The sequence below is a fragment of the Camellia sinensis genome, chromosome 13 (genome assembly GCF_055761805.1).
Source record: "Camellia sinensis isolate YWXY chromosome 13, ASM5576180v1, whole genome shotgun sequence".
NCBI lineage: Eukaryota > Viridiplantae > Streptophyta > Magnoliopsida > Ericales > Theaceae > Camellia > Camellia sinensis.
Genome location: NC_138973.1, coordinates 100,679,265 through 100,689,057, shown reverse-complemented (window position 1 = coordinate 100,689,057; position 9,793 = coordinate 100,679,265). Strand labels below are relative to the sequence as shown.

General features: G+C 31.6%; 1 pseudogene; it reads left to right on the top strand.

Annotated features, from left to right (window-relative positions):
* Window positions 1-2,846: 2,846 nt before the first annotated feature.
* Window positions 2,847-7,825, top strand: LOC114256203 (NADP-dependent malic enzyme-like; annotated as a pseudogene).
* Window positions 7,826-9,793: the final 1,968 nt, after the last annotated feature.

Below are 9,793 nucleotides of genomic sequence, written 5' to 3'. Positions count from 1 at the left end.
TGTGTTGGAATTTTCAATGAATTAAATGTTTTTTTTATTATATTATATTAAAGTTTAATATTTTGATAATAATCATATGTGTTGAACTTTTCAAGAAATTTTTTTTATGCTTGTTTTTAAGTGTTATTATGAGGGATAATAATCATATGTGTTGGATTTCAAAGAATTTTTTTTATACTTGTTCTTAATGCACTAAAGTGTTATTATGAGAGTAAGACTTGGGGGTTGGGAGAAATTAATAAATGCTAAGTTTTTTTTTTTAATCAAAAAATCAAGAAATTTATATTAGGAGATTGGAGCTCCCACAATGCTTGGGGTTAAAAACCCCCTTTTGCTTAATATATAGTATAGATAGATACATAAATTATGCTTTTTAAGATTTTTTATAAAAATAATTTAACAATCTTATCACTAACCATAGTATACATGAGAAATTAAAAAGGCTACTGCAGTAACTTTGCACGTGTTGTATCTATAATTATTTGTATGAGGGAATTTTAAATGCTAATCAGAGATTTTGACCAAATCAATAAATGCAGGCATGTGGATTGGAAAAAGTTAATAAATGCTTATCAAAGAATTTTGACCAAATCAATAAATGCTGAGATTTTTTTTTTAAATCAAAAATTTAGAAAATTAAGATTGAGATTTTGGAGCTCCCACAAGGCTTGGGGTTTAGAAACCCCCTTTTTCTTAATATATTTACTAGCTTATCACCCGTGCTATGCACAGGATAATTATAAATATTTATATTTGTTTTAGATTTTTTTTAATTTATAAATTATGTTTTTTTTAAGATTTTTTATAAAAATAATTTAACAATCTTATCATTAATCATAGTGTATGAGAGAAGTTGAAAATGATACTGCAGTAACTATACACATATTGTATCTGTATGAGGGGATTTTAAATGCTGATCAAGTGATTTTGACCAAATCAATAAATGTAGGCATGTGGAAAGACATGTGGATTGAAAAAAATTAATAAATGCTGATCAGGAGATTTTGACCAAATTAATAAATCCTGAATTTTTTTTTTTAATAAAAAATTTTGAAAATTCAGATTGGGATTATTTAGAGCCATTGAACAAACTACAATCACATTTTTCTTTTTATGAGTTAACTTCAATTATATTAAAAAATCAAATTATAAACAAAATGAGATAACTTCAATCATGCAAATCACAATTTTTTTAATGCTATCTAATCATCATCAATAATTAAAAAAACACAATAGTGAGTTAAAAAGATCAATTACAATTTTTTTTTTGTCAAAATACAATCTAATCATCATCAATAATTGGTACATTATGTGACCTTAATCAGTACAATCCATTTCGTTTTTCAAAAAACACAGTGAGTTAAAAAAATCAATTACAATTTTTTTTTCAAAATACAATCCAATCATTATCAATAATTGGTACTTTAAAAATCAAATCAGAAAAAAGTCAAATCGAATCACAAATATTTTTATGTTATCTAACTACAATCATATTTTTTTCATAAATAATTGTAAAGAAAAACCATTAAAACAGTAAATAAAAGATTAAATCACATTAAAAAAAAGAACCATTGAACAAACTACAATCACATTTTTCCCATAATAAATAAATGAATAAATGAAAAAAAGAACCATTGACTAACTACAATCACATTAAAAAAAAAAAGAACCATTGAACTAATTACAATCACATTTTTTTCTTTGTGAGTGTTTATGTTTATCTAATTTCAATCATATTAAAAATAAAAATAAAATAATAAATAAAAAGATTAAATAACATTAAAAAAAAATCCATTGAACTAACTATAACAATCATATAAAAAAAAAGAGCCATTGAACAAACTACAATCACATCACATTACAATCACATTTTTTTCTTGGTGAGTGTTTATATTTATTTAACTTCAATCATATTAAAAATAAAATTAAAATAGTAAATGAAAAGATTCAATAACATTGAAGAAAAAAAACCATTGAACTAACTACAACAATCATATAAAAAAAAAAGAGCTATTGAACAAACTACAATCACATCATATTACAATCACATTTTTTTTCTTTGTGAGTGTTTATGTTTATTTAACTTCAATCATATTAAAAATAAAATTAAAATAGTAAATAAAAAGATTAAATAACATTAAAAAAAACTATTGAACTAACTACAACAATCATATTTAAAAAAAAAGAAGATATTGAACAAACTACAACTACATCACATTTTTCTCATAATAAAATAAATAAATGAAAAAAAAGAACTATTAAACTAACTACAATCACGTTAAAAAAAAAAAAAACATTCAACTAATTATAATCACATTTTTCTCTTTGTGGGGGTTTATATTTATCTAACTTCAATCATTTTAAAAAAATCAAATTATAATTTTTTATTCGCTAGACAAATCACAAATATTTTTATGCACTATCTGACTACAATATTAAAACAGTAAACAAAAAGAAAAGTCAAGAAGGAGAAAACAAAAAGAAGACTTACTATTTGCATACGTGGTCACTGAAGTTGAAAGTGTAGAAGTAAGAAGTCAAGCAGTAGAAAACAAAAAGGAGACTCATTGTTTGCAATAAATATGTGAAAAGTTAAAAAGAGTGTGTATTGGAGAAGCTAAAAAGACTTGGAAAAATTTAATAAGTGCTAAGTTTTTTTTTTCAAAAAAAATCAAAAAAATTAAGAAATTAAGGTTCAGATATTGAAACTCCCACAAAACTTGTAGGTTAAAGATAAATATAAATAAATAGATAGATATAGATATTTATAAATAAATAGATAGATATAGATATTTAAATAAATAGGAAGATGACGACTCTAGGGTTACAAACACGGCTCTGGTACCATGCAAGTATTCTAAAAGAATTCATATATTCAGTTGTGTATTGTTTACAAAGAGGTCATCGATTTATATGGCCTAAATGAAAAAGGAAATACAAAGATTCCTATTTTTACACAATCATGTCATCTATACAATATATATTCTCATAGTTGATTGGTGATTCTCTTATTTTATTCATCTGTTATAGACCAACGCTATGTTTGGTAACTTAGGAGAGAAAAGAAAAGACATGATTACTTAAGTAATAAGAGAAAAGAAAAGAAAAGAAATGATTGTAATTTATCTCCTTTTTGTTTGGATAAGTAAGAAATAAAAGAAAAGAAATGATTGTGATTTCTCTCCTTCTTGTTTGGTTAGATTTCATTAAGAGAAAAGAAAAGAAATTATTTTATGTTATATTACCAAAATAACCTTTTTATATTTTCAATCATTTTATTTCTTTTATTTTTATAGCGGTAAAATTGGTATTATGAAAATATAAACATTTGTGGATTTCTTTTCTCTCCCAATCTCTCCACTTTTGGGAAGATTGAAAATAAGGGTTATGAGAGAAATGAGTTTCTCTCCATTTCTCTCTATTTCTCCCCATTTCTCTCCACTTAAAATAACCAAACAAGGAAGAGAAATACATTTCTCTCTATTTCTTTTCTTTTCTCTCCAAATCACTCAATCCAAACACAGTGCAAAGCTCCTTTGGAAGAGATGCATAAGATCTGGCTTGTGGACTCAAAGGTAGTGAAAAGTCTAGTAAAGGTTCCTTGCTAAATGATGGATATTAGGGGTGGGCGCGGGTCGGTTGCGGCCACGGAACCTCCAATCCGCCATCCGTCCGCCAGATTGGCGGATTGAAGAAAATCAATCCGCATCCGTCCGCCAATCCGGCGGATGTGGATTGAGCGGATTGGCGGTTTGGTGGATGGATGCGAATCGGTTTGGCGGTTTAAAATTTTATAAATTTTCAACATAATTCAACTTGTGCACTTCCTCAAACGAAAAAAGAAAAAAAAGAAAAAGAAAGTATTACAGTCAATGACTTAAAAAAATATTACAATCACTGTATACCTTATCCAAAGAAAAAAAGTTTGAAACTTTAGAATATCATGATCACTGCATGCCTCATCCACATATTACAATCACAGTATGATTCATCCCCATAAAGTATTACAATCTGTGATTCTTAAAATATAATAACAATTCAAATCACCAAAACCATGAACAGAGCAGTAGTAGAGATTGAATGTCTCTGTATTGTTACATCTACATATGTTTTTGAAAACAAAAACCAACCAGCATATATCATATTTTCTATTTATTATTTTTAGAGTTACATTTAAAAACTAAAAAATATATATGAATAATACGTTTATTTTTTTCAATTCAAAAAATATATTCAAGTTGAAAACTTTTTTTCAACAGAATATTTAAACTCTTTTTCAATTGAAAACACAAATATAATATTTAAACAAATTAAAAATACAAAGTCTTATAAATTACTAGGGGTGCTCGCGATTTGGCGGTTTGGCGGTTCGGTTGCGGCCAAAAAATCTCAAATCCGCCATCCGTCCGCCAAATTGGCGGATTTGAGAAAATCAATCCGCAACCGTCCGCTCGTCATCACGCATCCGTCCAAAATGCGGCGGATTGGTTTGGTTCGGTCGGTTTTGGCGGATCGGTATATCCACTGCTCACCCCTAATGGATATTTAGTCGATCATGACTGTTCATATTTTTATTTTGTTTCCATTTTTACCTTTTTCGGCACTTGTGTCTTGCATTAATCATAGCATGTGATTTCTGTTGCAGGGATTAATCGTTAGTTCTTGTAAGAATTCCCTTCAACACTTCAATAAACCTTGGGCTCCCGAACATGAACCCGTTAATCTTTTAGATGCTGTCAAGGTTTGATGCATTCCCTTTGTGTCTATATTTTATTATAAGAAGATAGTTCTCAGTGATTGTTGGACTCTATTTCATTTTCAAATGTCATCAGGCTATCAAGCCGACAGTTCTTATTGGTTCGTTTGGAGTGGAAAGAACATTCACAAAAGAGGCGATCAAGGCCATGGCCTCCTTCAATGAGGTACTCTCTCTCTCTCTCTCTCTCTCTCTCTCTCTTTCTCTCTCTATCTCTCTCTATACAAAATTTTCTCGCAAGACTTTAAATGAATGGCATGCGGAAACCTCTCATTATGGCTCTCTCCAACCCAACCTCGCAATCTAACTGCCCAGCTGAAGAAGCTTAGACCTAGAGTCAGGTAAATATAAATTATGTATTTTTTTCTTATCCTATAATTTGATGCTTTAATGCAAAGTAATGTCTGATTGGATTTAAATACAAAACTAATAAATTTCTTTGTTCTAAAAAAAGGGACATGCAATTTTTGCCAGTGGAAGTCCATTTGACCCTATGGAATACAATGGCAAAGTCTTTGTACCTGGCCAGGTTCTATTACTTTGTACTTCCAGCTTTCTGGTGTTATATCCTAAATACATCTGAGATGGATACTAAAAACTGATTTTGATGGCCTTTTCTTTTTTGTTTTTTTTTTCTTTTGTGATCCATTCAGGCAAATAATGCATATATTTTCCCTGGATTTGGTTTGGGTTTGGTCATCTCTGGTGCAATTCGTGTACATGATGAAATGCTTCTGGCAGCCTGTAAGTACACTACATATAACATAAGTAGATATATTATAAGTTGAATACAATTTACTTGCTAATTGAAGAGAAGGGAATTCTTTCCTTTATTTTATTTCATTTTCCTTTGCTTTATTTTTTTTCCCATTTCCTCTGGTCACATATCTATATAGGGCATAAATAATAAATAAGCTCTTAGAAAAAGTTTTGAGATGTTTACTCAGATTCCCATAGAATGAATGTAAACTAAATGACACCTTGTGTTTGTTTTATTCCATTGATGTGTGATATGGTTTTGTAAGGGCAATTTGGCTCAACGGTAAGGCTTGCCATTAGCGTCCCTAGTAGCACAGGTTTGAGTCATAGACACAGTCTTTTCAAAAATGAAAGAAAGACTACGTATATCTTATCCTCTCTAGATCCCATTTTAGCAGAAGCTTCATACACTAGGCTGCCCATAATCATGTGCGAAGCACAATGGAAAACTTCTGGCAAAACCTATTGAATTGAAGTTACTTCTATGCAAATGGGCACGACAAATAGATAGAATGGTTCACCTTTGTATCTAAATCATCTACTTTCCTTTGAAAGAGCAGAGGCTTTGGCTGGGCAACTAACAAAAGAGAACTTCAACAAGGGTTTGATCTATCCACCATTCTCTAATATCAGAAAGATCTTGGCCCACATTTGCTGCTGATGTAGCTGCTAAAGAATATGAACTTGGTGAGTTAGTGAGTGTACCTTTGGAAGTCCATTTGGTTCATCTAGAGTGGGAAGAACATTCACAAAAGAGGTGATTAAGGCCATGGCCTCCTTCAATGAGGTACTCTCCCTCTCTCTCTCTCTCTCTCTCTCTCTCTCTCCAAAATTTTACAATAAGACTCTAAATGAATGGCATGCAGAAACCTCTCATTATGGCTCTCTCCAACCCAACCTCGCAATCTGAGTGCATAGCTGAAGAAGCTTACACCTAGAGTCAAGTAAAAATAAATTATGCATTTTTTCTTGTCCTATAATTTGATGCTTTGAGCAAAGTAATGTCTGATTGGATTTAAATACAAAACTAATAAATTTCTCTATTCTAAAAAAAGAGACATGCAATTTTTTCCAGTGGAAGTCCATTTGACGCTGTAGAATACAATGGCAAACTCTATCTACCTGGCCAAGTTCTATTACTTTATACTTCCAGTTTTTTGGTGTTATATATTTAATACATCTGAGGTGGATACTAAAAACTGATTTTGCTGGCACCTTTTGTTTTGTTTTTTTTTTTTTTTTATTGATCAATTCAGGCAAATAATGCATATATTTTCCCTGGATTTGGTTTGGGTTTGGTCATCTCTAGTGCAATTCGTGTACATGATGAAATGCTTCTGGCAGCCTGTAAGTGCACTACATATTACATAATTAGACACATTATAAGTTGAATACAATTTACTTGCTAATTGAAGAGCAAGGAATTCATTCCTTTCTTTTATTTCATTTTACTTATGCTTTATTATTTTTTTCCCTTTCCTCTGGTCACATATCTATGCAAGTCATAAATAATGAATAGACTCTCTTTAGAAAAAGTTCTGAGATGTTTACTCAGATTCCAATAGAATGTAAACTCAAAAAACACCTTGTGTTTATTTTATTCCCTTGATGTGTGATCTGGTTCTGTGAGGGCGATTTGCCATTAGCGTCCTTGGTGGGGCAGGTTCAAGACATTGAAACAGTCTCTGTACATCTTGACCTCTCTAGATATCCTTTTAACAAAAGTTTTTTACACTGGGTTGCCGTGATCATGTGTGAAGCACTACAGAAAACTTTTGGTGAAACCTATTAAATTGCAATTCTAGGCAACAGGCACGACAAATAGATAGAATGGTACACCTTTGTATCTAAATCATCTACTTTCCTTTGTAACAACAGAGGCTTTGGCTGAGCAAGTAACAAAAGAGAATTTGGACAAGGGTTTGATCTATCCACCATTCTCTAATATCAGAAAGATCTCTGGCCACATTGCTGCTAATGTGGCTGCTAAAGCATATGAACTTGGTGAGTTAGTAAGTGCACCTTTGGTTGCTTCATGTGTCTTACCGCCGCTGTAATTTCCCCTTGAAGCATGTTTATTTTTATGACTTTCACAATGTTCCGTAGGGTTGGCAACGCGTCTCCCTCGGCCTGATAATCTGGTGAAGTACGCTGAAAGCTGCATGTATACTCCCAATTACAGAAGCTTCCGATGAATTGTTGAATTGTGAGCAGAAACTATGGCTAGTAGTTAATGTAGTGTGTTTTTTCGTAGTCTGTTATATATTCTTGTTTGGTGTCTCTCCTTTTCGCTCTATATTCCAATCATGGTGTTTCAGTACTTTTGTGGTGTTGTAAGCTTTAGAGTTTATATTAGAACCACGACAATAAGAATTGGGTTGGATGAAAGGTTGGTTTTAGTTGAAACATTGTCAACTTCAGTCTTTACTCGCTACTCATTACCAATTTAGTAGTCTCTGTGAAGTCACAAAAGCTGTGGAAATATGGAGAAATTCAGACTGACATGTGCAGCATCCGATGCAGTGGTACTTGTAGAATCAACCACTTGCCTCAATTGAGGATTTGGAATGCTGAGCTTGTCATTCTCAAGTTGTATTACTAACTTATCATGCTAAGCTTCACTTGAATCGTATGATAGAGAGAGTTCGAAACAGAAGGATATGAGAGAGCGACAGAGCTGGACAAAAGATTTTCAGCCTAATTGCCTTCTATGTGTAATTGTAATAGAATACAGTGTTCTTTAATAAATCAATCCCCGTGTTCTTTGGCCCAAAGCTGAATTGTATCTTCCCCATTGATCTACTTCTCTTAGTTGTTAGTTCCTAGTGGCCAGTGTGGCAAATGAGCTTAGCTGAGCTAGTTTGTTTATCAAGCTCAATAAAGAAAAGTTTGAGTTGAGCTTGAATATTTATAGTAATTAATGCTTGAGCTCAGCTCAGTTCTTAGTGGCTAGCGTGGCAAATGAGCCGAGCTGAGCTCGTTTGTTTATCAAGCTCAAAAAAGAAAAGTTTGAGTTGAGCTTGAATATTTGTACTAATTAATGCTTGAGCTCAGCTCAGTTGCTTAATATTTAATTATATTGGAGTTTGGTTTGAAACTTAGGCTTGGTTTGGCATAAGTTACAAAAATCAAAATGTTAAAAAGGTACTAAAAAGTTAAAAAGTCCATTCTATTTAGGGCAAAACTTGTGAGGGAAGCCTAGAGGGTAAAATTATTATTTTGTCTTTTGAATTCAAATGTTCAAAAATTAAAAAGTTAAAAGTCAAAAAGTTAAGAAGGGAAAAAAAAAATTGACTTGAGCCTTGAGTGACTCATTTATTAAACGAGCTCAAAAGATTGGTTTAACATTGTTTATATATGTAACAAATTGAGCAGAGTTGAGTTTTTACTGAGTTTATTCAACAAGCCTAAAAATTTAATTTGGACTCGCTTATATATGTAACAAACTGAGCAAGTTGAACTCTTTTTTCATAGTGTTACACCATGTTGACAACACAAGAGGGGGGAAATTAAGTTGATAAATATAACTTAAAGTAAAATAATTCAATAAAATTAACTTGCTCAACTCAAGTAAAATAAATAAAATAAATAAAATTGAATATATAAAATATGAGCAATAATGTGTGTGAGCAAATCAAGTCAAAGTAGAATAGAGCAACAAGTATAAATATAAAGGGGAGAGAGAGAGGGCAAACACAAGATTTATAGTGGTTCGGTTTCTACCCAAGCCTACCCACTCCTAAAGACTCTCCCTCAAGTATTTCCACTATTCCTCTAATAGATTTATGCCAGCAAGTTTACCAGGTACTTGCAAGACTTTTACAACAAGAATTTTGTTCCAAAAATCCCAAAAAACATACCCACCAAAACAGCTCCTCTTTTGGTGTTACCAAATCTCTCCAGTGTCTCTCTCAAACACTTACAATGAAGCTCATGGGTATAACAACCCTTTATAGATGATTTGTAGAAGAAAAAAAATGAGTAAAGCATTTTGTACAATAAACTCCTCAAGAGTTGGATTTAAACAATTAAAGGTCATAGAGATGATATGAAATTGTATTTTCTCTCCTCTTTTGGAGATTAGCCTCTCTCACTTGCAGATGAATGTAGATCGTCTATTTATAGTCCCTCGTCTTCATTTGAACATTGGAGAGCAAATATAGCCGTTGGAATAGGAAAAATAGCAATGGAAAAGATTCAAAACACACTCAGACTAATGATATGGCGATTCAAAATGGGACAACAATGTGGTCCAATCCACATAGAGATAAGTCATAT